General features: G+C 34.5%; 1 long non-coding RNA gene across 1 annotated transcript in view; it reads left to right on the forward strand.

The window, feature by feature from the left end:
• Positions 1-396: 396 nt before the first annotated feature.
• LOC140609121 (uncharacterized) overlaps positions 397-21702 on the forward strand; it is a 31916-nt gene continuing 10610 nt past the window's right edge. The window contains exons 1-2 of the long non-coding RNA XR_012011076.1: positions 397-464; positions 1272-1647. This is a non-coding gene — a long non-coding RNA (uncharacterized lncRNA). The remainder of the gene's footprint in view (positions 465-1271; positions 1648-21702) is intronic.

The raw sequence follows: 21702 nt of genomic DNA on the forward strand, positions 1-21702 counted from the left end.
TTGATCCTCTATTGCTGCTCCTCCTACCCTGTCCTTCTCCTTTACCTTCTTCCTTACCTCAACCTGGACCTCTGCAGCAAGGGTGCCTAGGTCTTAGCTTTGGATAACAAATGGGACTGACAGCTTTCTAAAACTGGGGGTTCCTAAAATGGAGAAACTGGATCTTCTCTCATTTATGAATGAGGTGATCATACGATAGATGATCTACCAATTGTGGTGCTTTTGTCTTGGAGAGATATTAAACAGGCCAGGGCAGGTGTACAGCAGGTGTACATTGGGCTACTCCTGAGCATTCAAGGTGTATGGTTCCCATCTAAAGATACATCTTACTTTGTCTTTTAAAGTTGATCAGAGTCACTTGGTAACTAAAATATTGGGTGCTTTTCTCTCCATGTATAGTCTTCAAACAAAGACCACTTGAGTTGAGCAATGCCAGCTGGGGAACAAGATGGATGTATAGTGAGGTAAGCCTCCACCCATCTGTAATGTAAATACAACATATTCATATTTACTAATTTGAAGAGAAAGGCTCAGTGACATAGTCATTCAATTAGTCATGTTTGGAAGGTGACTTTTTTTTTTACTGGATTTATACATAAGTTATTTAGATTTTTGTAAAATTATGCATAACAATATCCCTAATAAAACATGAGAGAGTGTCTCCTATGAACAGGTAGCTTAAATCCTCTCCACAAACTTGATTCTCCATTTCCCTTTTGCTAGAGATTGGCTTGGGCTCAGTATATGTTTAACCTTAGCTTCATTTCTTAAACAATAATAATAATAACGATCCTTCCTCACAGGGTTGTTGGAAGGCATACCAAGGTTAGATATGCAAATGTCTTCTGTATAGTTAGTCTTATATAAAGTTTTATATAAATAATATGGTGGGTATTTCTATTCACTGGTAAAGCCCTTGGGCTCTAAAATGAAGATTCTTGATTATAAATTGCTGTTTCACAACTTATTTAGTTGTGTAGCTTATACACTAACCTCACTAAATCTCAGTTTTATCTCTAAGATGAGGATAATACCTTCTTCATAAGATTGTTTTAAGAATTGAAGGATATAATATATATAAATATTGTAGCCCAGTGCCTAAGAAGTGCTAACCAATTATAGATTTTAGTTATTAATATTATCATTGATCATATTAATGATAATAAAAACTGGTAAGAACATTTACTTCAAGGTTTAATCAAGATTATTCTTCATTACTTATTTTCTGCAGAAGTCTGACAAAGATTTGAGGGTTTTTTTTTTTTTTTCAGGCTCTGTGTCTGTTCTTTTCATGTACAAACATGGTTTTCTTTGCTACATTAGCATCTTAAATTCTGAAGTTGTAAGAGACCAGTTGGTGAGAAAAAGATTATCTGATCACTCTTGCATCGACCTGTACATGACACCCTACTCTGTCAGGGAACCTGGGCCTGATATACTGGCATAGAGGACAGCGTACTTGCTCTTCACTCCTGGACCTAGCACTTTTTTTTTTTTTTTTTTGGCACTGAACCTGCACAAGCTTGGACTCCTGGCCCAGACAGGATCCAATTTCCAAAAGGAAGAGGTGACCTCCTGCCACTGACCTAGAATTATGGCATTGTGATATTCCACTATTTGCTCTTCTGATTTTTTCTCAGCTATGTTGTAAGTATCTCCTTTTTGACTGTCATTACTGCAGTGTGGTTTCATCTATTTCCTATCACTGACCTAAATCTTCAAAACAGACCACAATGTCAGAACTCTGTTTTTAATGCAGGATTTGAGACTCATACCATAGCTGGGGTGAGGCTAATCTGGACTCACCGGTCTATAAAGCAATCTATAACACTCTATAAAGATATTTTCCTTTTTGTTTAAGCACCCAATGTATGTGTTACAAAGGTTTCTACCTTCTGATATATAAAGAAACAGCTTGTTCATTTCTTACAAGTGATCTGATCTTTGTCATAAGCTACTAGCTAGGTTAAAACAGTCCTCTTCAGGTATATGTTCAGTTTTTTTCAGAATTCTACTTGCTTTTCTTATTTCTCCCCAAGATGGAGTTTGTGTGTAGAAAAAGGAGCTCATAGTTTCCCTTGGCTTCAGAGAAAGGGCTGCAGTTGTGTGTGTGTCCTTGTGCTACTCTTTGGATCATTGCTAGATTCTGCAGCACTACTTATCAGCCTGTCATAGCTAAATTTGCTGGAATCCTCTGCTGGAATTTGAAGCTGGAGAACATGGGATCTCTCCCTCTCTTGACTTGGACAGGCCCTATGGTCCTATCTGCCATTTTGACCCTACTTCAGTTTTTCCAAGACAGTGGCTGCTACAGAAGTCTGGCTGTGATTCTCTTTTGCTTACTAGCCTACATGCTTTACTAGTAAGGTGTTAACAGATGTTAACCCCAGCTAGTCATCCTATCAATTACTAGACATCCCATCAGTTAACTTGCATGACCCTCCTTAGGACATGTGAGAATTTCTGGATTTCTTCCATGACATTATACCCAAACTGAAGATCTCCACTCAGGCCCTTTCTCCCTAAATCTGCGATGTCTCTGACTTCACACTGAAACAGCTTCTCTAGGCTGTTCTCTTCTCCAAATGTGAGGAGACGCCCTCCAGAGTTACTGAGAGTGGAAGAAAAGTAGGACTTTCCTTAGCTTCTCATTGATGAATATGGACTATTTTCCTTCCCTCCTAGCTAAAGAAAGGAAATACGGGTTTTGAATCTCTTGTTAGACATTGTACCACTCATTAATTCTGTTTTTTAAAAAGTCATCTACTATGCGTATTTCATTTTTCTTTTCCTGAAAAATTCATTTCTTCCTCCAACACCACAACTGTTATAATTCTTGGTGATGCCACAGTCACCAAGATCCTTCAGTATCTTTGGCCTTATATCCTTCAATGATATTGATCTTATTTTTAGCACTCATTCCTGTTTATAGCTTAGATTTTTTTGGTCATTACTAATCTATCCCTTCAATCATTTCAATTTCTAGCTTCTCCTTCTCTGCCTATCACTTTTTATTTCTTCAGCTGACTCCCTTTAATGGTCCAGCTCCAACAATGCTTTTATACTCAGGGACTTGAAACTAGCTCGTCTACCATCTTTTCCATGTCCTTAGTCCATGTCTTCACACCCTTTCTTCTGTGACAATTCCATATTTCATTATTATAATCATTCCTTTGCTATTAAACCACAGCTCCCTTGTATCTCTCTTGTTTCATTATACTGCCTGGCTATAGTTAAATAAGACTGTTGGTCACACCTGTGTGCTTGCTTGAAAAATTGAACATGGCTAGAGAAAAACTTGCCATCATGCTGACTGGTCCCATTTTAAATTTATGAAACCCTCAAGTGGGCCCTAATGATGATCAACAACCATTTATATTTCTTTTGTATATATACTCTCTCAGTCCTTAGATAACTTTTCAGACCTTTTCTTTCTTCTAGATCCTTTCTCATCTATTCTCTTGTTTTCATCCTCTGCTGCTAATAAAATAAAAGCAATCAGAAGACAATTTGCTTTTATTTATGCCTTCTCACATTTCTACTCATGTATATCAAAGCTCACATGTTCTCCCTTAACTCCTTTTTGTAAATGAACTAAATTCCTAGCAAAGGAAATGCTTCTATTTGTGCATAGGGTCTCATGGCCTTATCCTTTTAAGAACTTTCTAGTGATTCTCCTTCCTCATTCTTGCATCATCAGTTCTCTTTCCATTGAACTTTTCCATGAGCATAGAGTAATTTCTCATAACAAAAACATAAACAAACTGCCTCCCAAGACTGTGGGATCACAACCTGAGCCAAAGGCAGACACTCAACCACTGAGCCAGCCAGATACCCCTTTATTTGGATTTTTAATGTGGAGCGTGCAGAGGCATTTTTGAAAGTGATCTGAGGGTCTAGGTTTTTGCAATTAATATTTGATCTCCTAACAATTGTATCTCCACACCTAATTTGACAAGACTGTTTAGAGAGTCACATTGATTGAGGCTTTACAAAGTCATTACATTTTAATTTAGTATAAACTCTATTTTTTATGTATATATTTAGCACATACCATTTAATATACAATAGCAGGTTCAATATCAAGTACAACAGATGTAAGCATATCTGGGAACAAATATGACTGACCCTTGGTAAGCATACAGTTCAATTTGTGTGAATAGAAGGATACAAGCATGCAGTGAGAGCAACCCATCAGTGGTTAGTGTTTGGACTACTATGTTTATGTCAGCATGTTTTGCAGAGAAATAGAAATTGTCTGTTAATATGGAGAGTCAGTTAAGAGAGCTCTTACTGCATTACTGTGTTTCTGTTAATGTCAGCTTTTATTTTCAACACACCTTTTTTGCTTTGTTCTATGCTTTATTTGATGCATAAAAGTTGATGACAGTTATAGCCTTTGAGCATTGCTCTTTCATACATAAAAGTAACATTCTTTGTTCCTTTGAAGCTTTCACCTTAAATTTGAATTTGTCTCTTACTGCAACCTTTCTTTAATGCTCCTTATCTCTTCGCTTTGTTTTCTGTTATAGCTAGAGTTTCTTTGATATTTTTCCTTTTTGTAATTTGGAAGGCCTCCAAATTGCTAGAGATCAATTTTAGAAATAAAAAAAAACCTTTCTGGATTCTATATTACTCAAAGTATCAGCTTCAATAACTGTCAACTTTCCTCTTTTAGATGAAGTGTTGGCAAACTTGCAATTTCTTCACTCTCTTATCTAACATATTTTGTAACACATTTCCATAATCATCGATTCTTCACAAATATTTATATATACATGCACACATACATGTGCATGCACACTTGCACGCACATGTGCACACACTCAAATATATTTAATGCCCACTAACAAATTCCTCCCTTATTGGCTACTTATTTTGATTAACTTACTCATGTATAACTTCAAATAGCTTTTTCTCCCTGCAATGGCACATAAACAATGTACTTTTCACACCATATTTTTATCTGAAAAATTTCTTAGATTTCTTATTTTCCAGAATGGGAATTTATTAGACTTGTAAACTTCATGAATTGAAATCCTGTCCTTTTAATATTAACAAATGTTAGCAGATGCTAAATGGCATTTAATGCAGTCAAGGAGAAAAAAAACCCCTATGTATTCAAATTGCTGTTCTTTGTAGGTGAATTTTCTATCTTCTCTGGATGCTTGTAGGCTTTTTTTTCCCCACAAATGACTAATTGCATTATGTGCAGGGCAAATGTTTTCTATCTGTAGATAGACCATGAATATGTTCTTTTAGTATACTTCTGGTTATTCCATCCCATCTGTTGTGTTTTCTCCTGCAGGAAATTTTATTCCCAAATGTTGGATTTCTGCTCTCTGTTCTTGGTGTCTCTCATTTTTTCCTTAGACCATATTCTGGGTATTTCTTAAAGCCCTTCATTAAAAGCAGTGATTTGATATTTGATATTATTGATTCTACATTGCTTTTCAATAGTTTCTAAGCATATGTATCTAATTCCTTTTTAAACTGTTCAGAAACTAAAAAATTTTTTAGCTTGATCCACATCATCATCTTCATCTTGATATAAGTATTTTTTCTTATCACTCATGGAGTCTATTTATTTAATTTTTTTTGAGAGAGCAAAGCACTTTTGGTTTAGTTTTCTTTTGCTGTTTTACTACATCTTCAAAAGCATACTTTTGCATCCGTACTTTGCATGTTACAGTTTCATTTCTATGTGGCAGATTGATTTCATGAGTTTTTATAGGACTGAATGCACTGGGGCAACTCTAATTAGTTCTGCCATTTGTTCCAAAATAGTAAAGATGGATTCTCTTTGGCTCTCTTCTTTGTTTACCAAGATCTCATAATTTTGCCCTTCAAAATTTAACTGAAATGCTAGATTTCATAAGTAAATGTTATGAGTCTAGTCTAACTAGTCTGAGGAAGTGTGGGCATTGTCACCTTTGTGGTGATTTTGTTTCTATAACGTTTAGAACTACAAAACTAAGAGCTTAATTTTTCTGTTTATTTTTCTTTTCAGTCCACTTTGAGTTCTAGAAAGTTTAGCTCTATACAATCTTCTAATTTTCAGTTTGCTCAGTGAGGAAATGCTGTATCTCTCATGCTTTGGGGGACTTGGCTGAAAGTGTTCATTGCAAATCCTCCTTTATGACCTTAGAATGGGGTTAAGAAGGGCACAGTTGTACATCTCTTGTCTTTCCCATGGCAGCACAATTCCTCTAGCCTTTAGTGCTAGACATTAAAGCATTTTTTGACAAAATATTCTTCATTTACTTCATGCAACACTCCTCTGATTTCTTGTTAAAAGGAACTGTGTAGTAGCCAATATTGTCTTTTATTCAGTCTGTATTGTAGCTTGCAGCCATTCTTGTGTTTGGTATGGTCCCTTGCTTTCAGTATTCTGGAATATTTTTGGTCATCGCAGTTGGTTTCTGAGTTGGAGTGTTGGAATAGACCCATTGATTCCTAGGGCATTATCTTTTCCAGAGGACATCCTCAATATGACTTTTGTTCCTATCTATACATTATTTTATCCAACTCTTCCTCCTTCACTCATTTCATAAAGTAATTAGTCTAAATGTTCTCTTCCTTTTTCCTTAATACTAAATTCCTTTAAATCTTTTGTACAGTCATATCAATCTGGTAAATTTCTATCTTTATCTATTTTTTAATATATCATGACCTACAATCCATTGAATTGCCACTATTGAGGGAAATTAAGTCCTATAACTAAAGCATGAAGCTATGTGGGACTCCATAAATATGAGTTCCAGTCCCCTTGCATTCCCAGGTGCTTTTATTGTGTATTTCCTCTTCTGTTCTCTATATCCTGAAAATTGCTGAATAATTATCTTTAAAACATAGCTCTCTTGGTACTTGAATGTCATATTGGTTACAAAACCGCTAACAAACTTGGTAGTCAGCAACTATTTTATGTTTCATAAGCATTTGCTTGGATTCTTTACATTCCTAGATGATATATAACTAGACTAGTTACAAGAACAGAATAGATACTCAGGAAAAAATTCACTGATACAATGAGAATATTCTTTGCTTTTTTTCCTTTTAAAAAGTTCCTTATCATTACTTTTGGATTACTTGCACTCATTGGCATTTGTTTTCCTTCCACTTTTCCTCATATCTCAATGGGGGTTGAGAGTTCGTAAGCCACATTGAAACTATTTTTTTTTTGGAAGAAAATCCCATGGAAAGTAATATTTCTTGGCATTTCTTTTTTGTTTCAGTGGAGGGTTTTGTTTTGTTTAAATCTGAATAAAATATTTTCTGCCATATTTTTGAGTTATATAGAAAGAAAAGGCACATTTATTTTTTCTTTAGAAAGCATACTGAGTTTCTAAAAATTTTGTATTTATACTGAAGGCAATTAGTTTTATATTTCAAATTTATTTCAGGAAAAAAGGAATCTAGAGCTAAAGAGAAAGGGTGCATTATCTTATAAATGATTAACTAATGTCTGTGTTAGGAAAAAATACATATTAGTTTAACATAATTTTAGTACTTTAGTTAATGTTGAAAGGATTGAAAAACTCATAGGTTCACATTAGATTAAAACAAATTATATAGTGAATCAGAAAAGAGATCTTGTTTTGCTAGTGAGAAATGTATGTACAGCAAAATGTTTTTCCTTCCAAATTCATCCTTTCAAAAGTTTTCGGTGTAGAGGATTATCTTTTCAATGATTTCTTTATGGTATAAACTAAATTACTCTTACTGCAATTTAAACTTTTTCCCATACCATTATATTCCTGTGGAATTGGAAACTTCATTTGACTCAAGTAGATGCTGTCTTCCCAATAAATGGGTGCATTTAAAGGGATCTGAGAAGAATACTGCACAAAATGCCTTTCTGTAAGATTTTCATTCTTCTACACTGGTTACAGTCGGATATTATTTTATTTCTTCATATACTCCCTCCTTTTTGTTTTAGAGTTTTATTTCTGAATAGTTTAATATAGGTAATCAAATTTGTCACAGGGAAAAGTTCAAGTTAACTAAAGGATAACTTTTGTTAGAGATATGGACTTTGCAAAATCATTACTGAATATTGATCATAATTTTAATGTATTTTGAAGTATGCCTTTAGGTTTTTGTTTTTTGGTTTTTATTGTTTTTTCCTGAAAAGCACCTGTATGGATATGGTGGTAGTTACATAATTACAGAATATTACACACTGATATTCTGTCCTTGCATTACCAAGCATTTTATAAAAGTATGTAAAAAAGATAAGATCAGATAATTTAGAGCAAAACTACTGTAGTGTTCATTAACGAATATTGCTGCTTCTGATTTTAGAAGTTTCAACCACTGGATACTGAATTAACAGGATCTGTTGATGGCAGCAAGAAGCAAATTTAAGTTTCTCTTCACTGTATTTACATAATCACAACAAATACTGAAATATGTCTACAGATTTTGTGTAAAATACATTTGACAATATTGAAATGGGTTCAGAAAATTTATAGTTACCATATGATGTAACAGACTATATATTTTAAATAACACAATAATTTAAAATAATTTGTATTATGGTTGGTACATTTGCTGAAATCTTTCTAGTAAAAGAAAGCTTCACTCTTAGATCTTGCATGATTTCTTCTTGCCTAGCATCCTTTCTCATTCTTGTGGTAACATAATCTCTTTCCTGGGAGGAATCCCATATGATTCAAGTGAAGGTCACTGATTTCCATCAACCACAGCTCGGACATAAGCCCCAGGTTGCCAACCAGGTATTCTCCTTACTAATTATAGTGATTTATTCAGAGATGGACACATGGCCCAAGCAGAGAGGTATCCCTAGAACATTTTTTTTAATTATGAAAGAACACTCATTATCTGAGATTGAAAGTATAAAAAAGCTTATTTTTTTTTTAAGTTAGCTCTATATTAACATGGTGCCCAAACAGAGGACCCTGAGATCAAGGGTCTCATGTTCTATTGACTGAGCTAGCCAGGTGCTTTGGAAAAAAAACAAACAAAAAAATAAACTTTTAATTATGGAATTTCTGGAGCCATTGTTGCTACTCATTGAATGAAGAAAGCAAAGTAGTTGTTCTAGTGGCATTGTTTGAAACCTGTGTCAAATCCACCCAATAATCCATGGACTTCATGGTTACATACACCAGTATATCTCTTGCTTCTTAAAGTTGTTGCTGTGTTTTCTTTGAATTAGTTAAATTTATTACTTTCACTTACATTAATAAGGTCCTGAGTAGTGCGAAAAGTCAATGCAGCAGTTAAAGAATTCAGACTCTGGAGCAGTTGGCCTTGGTCTGAATTCTAGCTCTGCACTTGGAGCTGTGTCATCTTGGCCAAGTTACTTGACCTCTCTTCCTCTGTTTTCTCACCTGTAACAGAGAGATCGTTGAAGTATCCACCGCAGAAGTTGTTAATAGTGATTGACTGAGTTATTATAAAGTGCCTGTAAGAACCAGTGTATAGTATATACTGTACAATGTTAAATATGCATAATGACTGAATAAAAAGTTTTTCATATTAAAGAGGAAGAATTGATGTTAAATTATCTTTGATTTTATGATTGATTTAAAAGGAACAGAGAATATGCATAGAATGCTGCTTTTTTTTTTTTTTTCTGTTGGTAGCCAAATTACTCAGCATCATGACAAAGTTTAGGCTCAGTACAATCTTTAATGATTTTCTCATTTTAGAGTATTCTATTTTACAAATATCCTTTTCATGTTACTTAGTGGACCTTTTGGATGTAAGACTGGGTATGAGCTAAAAAGGAGATTTAATTCTCAACAAAGATCTTTTTCTATCCTTTGAATTACAGGAAATATCTTAGAGATTTAAAATCTGGTACAGATAATTTAATTCTTAAATTATAAGTCAGGTCCTTGACACATGCCATGCACTAATATAAATAGACTCTACCTCTTTTATTAGTACACCATTGTCTATTTTATCCCTTCTGCCACAAAGAATTTCTTTCAAGCATTTTAAAGAGAAGCATATAGTGGCAAATACTTTAAATGGTAAAAACCCCCCTCTTTCAGTATACTTTGTGGAGTTAAAGCCATAAATTCTTAATTTTCTACAGAGCCTTTGACTTTATAACATTTATAATAAGAAGAAAAATGGGTTTTTAAATAGGTATTTTTGGAAATTGAGAGCTCAATTTTTTAGCCTGTTGTTTTTCTTCAAGTCTCCTGTTGATGTAGCTAAAATTTAGTTAGTAAAACTGTGAAATCACACCCCAACATTTAAAAAAAGTTAATCATTTTATGTCCAGAGGTAGGAAGCAATGTAGTTTTTGAGATATTAATCATTGCATTTCATGTCATGAATAATACATTTATGTTCTTTGCTGGACTTAAGCTGATAATATACATATGTAGCATATATACCCTTTGCAAGCATGTTATAGCTCTTGAGATGTATTATGTATGTATAGGCAGTTCTGTTTATTAGAGTCTATGCTCAAATCTTACTACAATGATTTGGAAAAAATTGTAGTCATGTTCAAGGATATTAGGATCTTCATTAAAAGACAAGCCTGGTCCTGGTCCTAACTATTTCTGGGGTGGAGGTACAATTATAGATAGTGATTTATATACCATATGTATAAGATTTTAAAGTTATAAATCAAGCTAACAAAATTATAATATGTGCTATACTCTTACCTGAATTATAATATGTGCTATCCTCTTATCTTGATGAAGTCATATTCCTAATGAATTGCAAGATCAGTTAGAATTTGAAATCCTTTGGAAAATTGGAGCTTCCCAGAAAGTGCTAGACATGTGGCCTATGGTGGCTTACTCAACCTACTAAGCTCTGTCCCACATCACAGGTGCTTAGTGCTTTGTGTACATGTTGTGGGCATCCTCTAGTCTCCACAGGCAAACTTGTTTCATCTATAGCTGCCTTTTTGAACAAATGTCTTTTTGGCCACTTTTCAGCTTTGCAGTGGTGGCTTAGCTCACCCTTCAGAAGATGTAGCTCATCAGACACCTGTCCAAGACCAGCTAAAGCTATTTAGGTAGCTAATTTCAGGGCCCCAAGGGCCCAGAGCCTTGGCCTTACAAGGTCCTTATCTGTGTAGAGTAATGTACCTGGAAGAGGGTAAGAGCAGACTGCTCATAGACTGGCTTGGGACAGGAGCCTTCTTGTCTAGGTGGTACAACCCAGAAATTTAGTCTTCATTTACTTTACTTGATGATTACATTGTTTTGAGGGTTCAATTTCTTCAGTTTCTGTGTTCCAAATAGACAAGAGAAGCTCTGTTTATCTACATGCAGTTATCTTAAAAATAAAAGTGGATTACTAAGGAAATTATGAATGATATTAACATATATTACAAATCATGGCACTCAAGGAAACTTCTGTTATGAAAGTAAATATACTTCTGTGGTTTTGTATAATATAGGCTTTACTTAAAGCTTGAAATAACAAAATTCAGCAATTTCCTGTTATCTGTAAGTCATTTGACATTTGTAGTAACCAGAAGAATAATTAACCAGAAGAATTCTATAACTGTACATTAAATTAGTTTTGTGATTCATTTATCTTCACACCTAAACACAATAGAGTAACTAAAAAGGATTTTTCAATTGCCAGTAATTCTGATATAGAAATAATATTCCTTATGGGATTACAATGTAGGAAGGAGCCATATCATTTTTTCCTCTAAACTTTGATGGAATATACTATCACCACTGTTACTTAATCAGTCTGAGGGAATATTTACCCAGATCAACTGTAGATATTGTATTCCACATCAAACTGAAAGTTTTATTACAAGTACACAGTCAAGGATTTAGTCTCCCTTCACTCCTCATGCTTTATCAAACCACATTTAATACATTCATTTGAAAGCCTATCTCTTGTCAAATAACAGGTTGTTTTATGCTTTACAAATGACAAAGACAAAAATCAACTTTCTATAAGGTCAGCCAAAGGCTCTTTTTGCTGCTGTGCTAAGAAGGCAGAGCAAGTTTCTCAACCAAAAGCAAGTAGTAGTTTCACCTGTACTTGTATGTAGGGAGATACTGAAGCAAACTCTATGAAATGAGATCCAAAGGCATAGAACCCCTTGTAAAAGCTATTTTGGATGAAGTATTATTATTTTTCCTGCCTGGTTTTGCTGTACATTTGTGATAACTGACTGCAAGTCCTGTTCCCAGTGCAAAAATCTGTTGCAAAAAGTGTATCATGTGGTGCTGCAGCCTGGATTTTAGAGAGCCACTAAAGGACACACAGACCCCAATGTTTATAGCAGCAATGTCCACAATAGCCAAAATATGCAAAGAGCCTGGATTCCATCTACAGATGAATGGATAAAGAAGATGCAATGTGTGTATGCATGTATATATGTATGTATATATGTATGAATGTGTATATATATGTGTGTGTGTATATATACATATGTATATATACACACACAGAGGAATATTACTCAGCCATCAAAAGAATGAAATTTGGCCATTGCAATGATGTGAATGGCACCAGAGGGTATTATGCTAAATGAAATAAGTCAGAGAAAGATAAATGCTATAAGATTTTATTCATACTTGGAACTTAATAAAACAGATGAACATAGAGGAAGGGAAGGAAAATAGGATGAAAATTGAGAAGGAGGCAAATCATAAGAGATGCTGAACTCTAGAATGCAAAACTGAGGGTGACTGGAGGAGAAGCTGCTAGGGAAAAGGGCTAATTGAGTGATGAGCATTACAGAAGGCATTTGATGTAATGAGCACTGAGTGTTATATGCAACTGATGAATCACTAAATTCTACCTCTGAAATTAATAAAAACAAAGATACATATAATTTACAAAAAAATAGCCAAATTTGTGGAAGTATCACAGAGATCATATTAGATCAGGAGTTTGGGTCTCAATAAAGTCCTGGTCTCCTCTCTATCAAAGGATCTAATGGGGGAATTTCTTATTAATAATACACACTAATCAATGTCTCAATTCACACATATGCTGCACAAGAAATTTTGTATTTGTAAGGCAAAATCCTCCCTCAAAAAGTAAACTCACCTGTCATTAACTTCATTGACAGTGCAGTGACATTTATGTGCACACATTTCCATCATTGAAAATAAAATAAATTACATGGAGTAATTTCAATTACTTTATCAAACACATTTCCAGGGTTTCATGACATTTAAATAATTACACACGGGCTATAGTAAGGAACATGTACCTGAAATGAGATTCAGTCCTAAGGGAGTAGCACAATTTTTTTCTCTGAAGAGTTCCCATACTGAGAATGAAGATAAGTGTTCAGTCTTTTTTGAATCTTAAGTGCCATTACATTTCAGAAATAAGCCAAAAAAAATCATGGATTATAGGGTTGTTTTTTTCTTTTCTTTCTTTCTTTCTTTTTTTTTTTTTTTTGCATAGGGCCTATCATAATTTGAGTATTAGCAGATCAAGTGACAAGCCCTCTGATTGCAAGCTCTCATGAAGCTATGTTTCTTTTTCCATCTAAAAGATTCAAGAAATAACTAGAAATTATGCATCAGATTTTTTTTTTTTTTTTGCATCAGATTTCTGATGTATGAGGCCAGAATTGGATAAATTTTCTGGGGAATAAAGGTGGTGGTATAGGAGTCCCAAAGTCAGCTTTGAGGAATTTGGGGTCTTCTTAAACTCCTTTCCTTCTGTTGAATCCAAGTAAAAATGGACACAGGTGATATTTTGAAGTGGATCAAGTCAGTTGGAGGGGCTGTTTGGAAAGGTTTGGTAATAGTGCTGATATGGGGTCATAATTGCTTCTGACCTTTTGAGCATTAGTAGAAAGATTATATATTATTTCTCCCAATTCCAGGAGCTGAGAATCAAGCTCAGCCCCAAGTCTCAATCTACTACGCCCATCTAGAAGCCCACTTGTTTCACTACTTACCCTCTTTTCTACTAATGACTATTTCCTTAGGATGTTCTTCTCTAAACTTCAATTCTAATAACTGCCTCTAAAAGAGACCGTAGTAGATATTAGCAGAGTATCTAGCTTCAAGCAAATGATTTAAGATTATCAGTAAGAAGAAATGAAGTAATGATGTTATACAGAGAATAGTGTTTAGCTAAATAACTAGTTAGAATATCTAAGTAATGATGAGGAAAGAGGGTTTGTAAAGACAAATTGAGAAGATGAGTAATCATGAGAGGTTGCATCATGCATGGGCTTTGAATTCAAGACAGATCAGAATCTAAGCTCCTTCATTCACTAGTTTTTATGTAAATTGAGAAAGTCTCCTTTTTTGAATCTCAGTTCCCCTCAAAGTAGAATGAGGCTAATGTTATCTATCATAATGTTTGTGAGGTTTGCAAATAACATATGCAAAACTACTGTTTTTAATGTAAGCATTTAATAAAATGTATCCTCAGGTGAAAAAAGTGCAGGTAAGGTACAACTGAGAGAAGAGGTAAGCATTTGCAAAAACAAAACAAAACAAAACAAAACAAAAAAACCACAAAAAACAAAAAAACCCACCAAAACACCAAGATAGCTATTACATTTGGGAAGTCAGGGTAGAGATAGAAATGTGAAGATTTGGGAGAGAGGTATTGTAAGGAAGTAGGTAAGGATAAACTACTTGTGTTCAAATCTTAGTTCCACCATTTAACAGCTGTGTTTTATTAGACAAATGACTTAAGCACTTTGGATTTCAGGTTACTCATCTGTAAAATGGAAATAATGATAATCATACTTGCCCAATACAGTTGTTCTAGGGATTGAATGAATTGATATTTGTAAATCTAAATCCTAGCACATAGCAAGCACAGAGTAAACACCTATTTTCATTAAGATTGTTTGGACTCCTGGGCACTATTTGATAACTTTTATTTTTGTTGTTTCAGACAGTGAAAGGGAAGATTGGTGATATATTTTTTTAATAGTTGCAAAGACTATTGATTTCTAGTTTGGATATAAAACATCACAAGAGACTATCAGTCTCAAATTTACAATTAAACAAGCCGGAGAAACTATAAAAAAGTCGTAGTTAAAAAAATCATAAAGCCAAGCTTGTAAAGAAACTCAAACAAAACATCAGAGTGCTAGAAGATCTTTTATTGGATAGAAGAGACTTACCACTGCTCTCATCACTGAGGAAATGTTTACCTGAACTGCAAACACATGTGTAATAGCTTATTTGGGTTCTTGTAATAGATCAGAACTATAAGGGACCCCAGCTATACAGCAAGTCCCCACTCACCACCAATTGTAAAAAAAACATTAAAAAATGTACAGTAGCTTGGATGCCTGGGTGGCTCAGTGGTTGAGCTTCTGCCTTTGGCTCAGGGAGTGATCCTGCAGTCCCAGGACTGAGTCCCACATCGGGCTCCCTGCATGGAACCTGCTTCTCCTTCTGCCTATGTCTCTACCTCTGTCTATCTGTATCTCTCATGAATAAATAAATAAAATCTTAAAAAATCTGCAGTAGCATTAAAAAATCAGATAAGAAAACATAAATCTAATGAAAGATGCCAATGATCTCCATACTGAAAACTATAAAATATTACCGAGAGAAATTAAATAGGACCAAAAACATAGATCTAACATGGTCCTCCTTTAGAAAATTTAATGTTGAATTGTCTATACTTCCTAAATTGATATATACATTCAATATAATCTTTGTCCAAATGTCAAAGGCTGTTGTGAAGAAATAGACAAGATGGTTTTAAATTACATAGAGAAACGCAGAGAAAATAGGATAGCTAAAATTATGTTGAAAAGGAACGAAGTTGTGAGTCTGAAACAATCTGATTTCAGAATTGACTATAGATGTACAGCAATCAAGGCAGTGTGGTACTGGCCTAAGCATAGACAAATAGAATAATGAAATAGAATATAGAAGCAGACTCATACGTATTTGGTTAACTGGTTTTTAACAAAAGTGCCAAAGCTATTCTTTGGGGAATGACCTTTCCACAAATGTTGCTGGAACAACTTCTGTATCTATCTGTATGGAAGAAAATATATTTGACTCTGATCTCATGCCATAAACAGAAAGTAATTCCAGGTGGTTCATGGATCCAAATGGAAAAGCAGATTCAAAAGTTCTACAAGAAAACAGATAAGCCTTGTCATTACCTCAGGTTAGGCAAAGATGTCCTATACAGGACAGAAAAAAAAAATTGAGCACTTTCAAAACGTACGTTCTTTTTGGTATCTGCTCTATGGCACATATTTCAGTAGAGTTACTTGTGTTGATTGGTACAAATTCTTTATGTAGTCTTTATATGTCCTTTGTCAAATACTCTACATTTTGTTTCCCAATTTGCAGTTTATTTATTTATTTTTTAATGGAATCTCTTAATGAGCAGAATTATTGTAAAGAACACAACATATTTTTGTAAGGAACACAAATAATCATTTGCTCTATTTGTTTGTTGGCAGAATAGAATCCTCCCTCTGTACCAAATCCTTTTGTCCTGAAATATGTCACACTGCCTAAGTGCAGCCATCCTGAACTGTGTCTCTAATCTTCACTGTATTCTAATCTCTAGTGCAGGTGATTTCCTATATCTAAATTGACTAACATTCTTGCTCTTTTTGTCGTAAATAAAACAAATACTGCAACAACACGACATTTTACGCATCTTAGATTTTAATCAATAAGCAATTCCTTGGAAGACAACCCGTCATGTTTTCATTATTTGGCACCCTATTTTGTCAAAGAGGTGATGAGGATATATGTGGAGGTGTTTAGGGAGTAGAAAGTTAGGGTGTACTGAACTTCAGTGGGCTTGGATGAAAGACATTTTAGTCCCTGAATAAGGAAAAGCTCAATAGAATGAAATTCTTTATCTAATGGAACATGATAAATTTTGAGTCTGTAAATGTCCTATTATGGGTTGATAAATAAATTTATGTACACCTCTAACTTAGAAACACAGTTACCTGCTGCATTTTAAAGAGCTTTAAGTTCTGCTTTTAAAATATGTGCATTCTTAGTAGTCAGCTTGTTTTAAGAGCCCATAATTGTTCAAATACTTTGGGAAATTTTTATTACTATTTTGCTATAATTATGATGAGAGCTGAGCAGGAGTGACCACTTTTGAGGGTACCTCAGTACTTTTTTTTAATGCCACTGTCAATCCACTTGAACTTGGAGCCTGATAAAAAGATATTCTCCCTCTCCTGGTATTGCTGGAAAGCATCTAAGTACATAATTCGTGGTACTGTGCTCATTTTAATCAGATCACCTTGGAATTCAAGTTACATATAGCTTCCAGCAAGTTTTTTCTTGCTATAACTTTTGAGGAAAAAAAAGTATAATGATATCTGAAGCTTTTGTTAGATTGAGCTCCTACATTGACTTAGGATGCATCAATTAGATATTTGTTGAACACTACATCTGAAACTAATGATGTGTTATTATATGTTGGCTAATTGAATTTAAACTAAAAGAAGAAAGAGCGATATTTGTAGCCTCGTGGCTATTATTCGAGGGAGAATTCCTAATCTGGGACAGTATTCTACTCTGGGATGATCATGGCACTGGATCAGAAAGCATGACAGCACTTTTTTTTTTTTTTTTAACTTTTTGCTTTACTATATCCCCTAAAGGGGCTCTCTTTTCCCTTCTTTGAGGGCCCAATGATCCTCACCCTGGGTGGGTTAGGATAGGGGCATTAGTGGCATTTTTCCTAATTCATATATTTGATGCTAAGTGGCCTGCCATACACTCAGGATAGCATAAAAAGTGTGTGTGTGTATACTTCTCATGCATTTTAAGATGTGTGGATACATAAACATGTACATATTTAATGGGCGTGCACACACACAGCTGTTTGACTAGGTAAGAATTATTCTTCAGCATTAATTGGCCAGTTCATAGAGCACCTTTTGGAGCACAAATTAGCAGGCTCAACTTAATTGGAAATGTGTATAACTTTTGATCAAACAAATTTCACCTCTAATATCTATCCTACAGAAATCTTTGCACATTCTTAAAGGCATGTAACCATTGCAACATTTATATAATACCAAAATGAACATAAATGTTCATCAGTAAATTAAACCTTCCTTCTATTAAATATTATGTGATTGAGAAAGTAAAGGTATAGGTCTTAATGTAGGAAGATATCCTTAAAACACTGACAAAAGAAATATGCAGCTCACTGAGTAATATGTATGGCATGATTTTATTTATGATAAAACAAGCCAGTAAGTACCCTTTATGTGTGCACAAGGTACTCTGAAAGGAATTGTTAACTGTTAGTTGAGAAGAGAGGAACTAGACAAGGAATATTGAAGGGGAATAATTCTTTTCTCTATACTTTTGAATTTTAATATTGTATACAGGTATTACTTGTTAAAGCAGTAGGAAAAAAGTAATTTGCAAGTTTTTTTCAATAATTGTGATCTATTAATGAAATAGTACATGTTCCAATTAGAACATCATTAACAATAATGTGAAAATTACATGACGTAGACAATATTGATAAGATTGAAAAGATTGCTATTTAAATTGGTAGTTCACAAGATATATTAAAGCACTGAAATGCTACCTTTGTTAATGGTTGAAAAATTTGCTATTTGACTATTTCCTTTTCAGTGTGAGGTGTCTAGACCACGTGTATTCTATAAGTGAGTGAGTGTTTAAGTAGCTGTCAGTGCGTTCAGGAGTGGCTTCCCAAGACATAGCCTTCATCCCTGGAACCTGTGAATGTGATCTTATTTGAAAATAGTTTTTGTAGATGTAACTATGTTAAGGATCTTGAGATAAGATCATCCTGGAGTATCTAAGTGGCCTCTAAATCAAGTGACAAGTGTCCTTAACAGAGTTAGACAGAAGAAGATTTTAGACAGAAGAAGACACAAACACAGGAGAAGGCCATGTGAAGATGGAAGCAGTGATTGCAGTGATGCAGCCATAAACTATGTTAAGACCTAAAGTCACCAGAGCTCACAGAGTCAAGGAATGCTGCTCCCCTGGAGCCTTCAAGGAATAGGGTCCCATAGATGAGTTGATTTTAGATTTTTGGTGTCCAGAGCTGTGAAAAAAATAAATTTGTTTTTTGACCTACCAGGTTTGTGGCAATTAATTTGTCATAGAAGCCCAGGAAACTAATATACCTTACATCTAAATAAAAAATATGATAGGTTTAACATGCAAAAGAGATCAGAGAATTTTAAAGCTTAGATTATTTCAGATTTTCTTAGTGTGTTGCTTTTTTCTTCATTCCAAAATTTAAGTCCTTAGAATATTGACTACCAAAGGAATGAACATTATTCTGATTCCCCAGAACCACTGAATGTAGGAATCAATATAGGGATCATCTGGTCCAGTGGCCATACACAGAAGAGCCCATAGTGTCAGGAATGAGTCATGAATGTTGGAGTTGGGCTAGGTTAGGGCAGAAGTGCATGGTAAAAGGTAGTAAAGTGAAGTATCTGATCTATACAAACAAAGGCACTGCAAATCAAACAATTAAAAACCCTGCGAAGGTACGAGACATATAGCTTCATTTGGCTGCCTGTGTGCCAGGGGGATCTACTACCAAAATGAAGAGAAAATGGAATCTGAAAGACTGTTGGTTGTTCCTGCCACAATATCTAATCAGCTCCTGAGCTAGGATCATAATTCCTGGTTCATCCCTTCTGATCGAGTGTTGTTCTGCCTCTGATTTGCTCTTTATCTCAGCTAAACAGTATGGAAAAAACTAAGATGTATTGACCAGCATGTGTTGGGCACCATGCCAGGTTTTTTCAGATGTGTAATCTCATGTAATTTGCACAATGGCCCCGTGAGGTTGGTAGGTTTCCTCAAGGTTGGGTAACTTGCCTAAGTCACTCAATTAGTAATGCAGGTCTCTTTAGCTGCAAAACTCATGCTGGTCCAAGATATAATACCGCTTCTGAAGAGGGGCTCAACAAGCCATGAGACTTGGGGAAAATATGAATACATTTTTTCCAAAGACAGATCATAGTTATTTTTAATACTACTGCTAATTTTTAATATGCTTGAATTGGAAAAAAAAATAGTGCTTCTTCATTGATACAATCACCTTCACTATTTTTTTTTCCTGTTACATATCCTGTAGGTTTTCCTGTTATCTTTTTGGTTTTATAAGAATTTCCTTTCCCTTAATAAATCCAAGGCAACAGCCTTACTCCTTTTTTTCTCCTAATTATTCTGTAACTGCCAAAATTATCAAATTACTTTTGAAACATGATCTGATTTCCTCTGTACTTGCTAAATGAAGCAATAATTCTGTATATCTGGCTTTCTTTAGTTAGTTGTACCTTTAACAATTCTGTCTTTTGGATTTTATACATGCTTTAAGAACTAAGTTGGGCTAGAAGACAATTTTTTTCATTGATGCATGGAGAAAATGCACTTTTAGAAAATAAATTTTGGGAAGGAGTCTTGCCTGTAGTCATTCTACCAAATGACATGGGAGTTTTCTAGTTATTTTCTGTATTTAGTTAACCAATAAATATTTATTCATGGCCTGTTATATGTTCAGCATGTTACATATGGACTATTTTAGGTGTTTTAAAAGAAATAAGAAATACAAAATATGACTTCAGTCTTCAGAAGCTTGCAACTGAGTTCTAGAAACAAGACTAACAAAGAATAAGAGACAGGAATGCCTTATAAAGCATTAGGAACTCAAAAATTGAATAGCGCAGTATGAACTAAAGTATTTAGAAAATATTTCATTAAGACTGTGGAATTTGAAGTGGACCTACAAAAATTGGGAAGGTGGAAGAAACGAGTAAGGTTTTGTGTGTGTGTGTTGGGGGGAGAATAGAATTAAAAAGGCAAATGCAGAATTTGTGTATATGGGGGACAGTGGATGAATCAACTCACTGAAGAGAAATAAAGGGAATATGAAATTAGATATGGTAGCCAAATGGGAAAACATTAAATGCTCTAAAAGCCAGTCTAAGGAGTTTAGATTTAAAAGCAATTGATGGTAATGAATCCTCTTGTGCTGGAAAATGAAAAGATAAAAGGCATTTCTCAAAGAGATCTAGCATCAAAACATACAAGGGTTGGATTAGAAGAGGAGCAAGGTCAATGTTCAAGTCAAGTAAGTATAGCAGCTAAAATATTGCTTTTTAAGTTTGTATTATAGGGAGTGCATAGACTAAGGGTAGTGGTAGTTGGAGTGGATAGAATAAGGTAGGTTCTTCCAAGAGGCATTAAAGGGAGAAACAATGATGTTTAGAGATTAGACAATGGAAATGTCTGTAGGCAGCTAGAAAGGACATAGTATGATGGAGTAGGGAAGGAAGTATAGATTCATTAGTGGCCAGATAATACATGACATAGCTGAAATAGTGAATTAATATCAGCTCAATTATACTTAGAAAACCAGAAGGATGAGCTTAAAGAACATTCCACATTTAGGAACCTAGTAAGGAAGGGAGAGAAAAAGTTGTTTTAAAAAGATGGGAGAAGCTCTTAAATACGCCACAGAAGAAAGAATTTCATGACTGGGTAGTTTGTAACACCAAACATTATAAGATATTGAAGAAAATGTCTGAGGAAAGGTCAAGGTCATCAATTTAGCAGGAGGAGATCATTGGTAATCCTCAGGAAATGGTTTCTGTGGAATAGTATGCACTGAAATAGGTGGTAAGGGGAATAAGAAGGAATTAGAATAGTGAAAAAGAAGAGAGGAAAGATGTAGATCACATATTGGAATAGTTAGGAGCAAAACCAGAGAGTGATGTTGATTAGTAAGTAGAAGAGCTAG

Source organism: Canis lupus, chromosome 18 (assembly GCF_048164855.1).
Source record: "Canis lupus baileyi chromosome 18, mCanLup2.hap1, whole genome shotgun sequence".
NCBI lineage: Eukaryota > Metazoa > Chordata > Mammalia > Carnivora > Canidae > Canis > Canis lupus.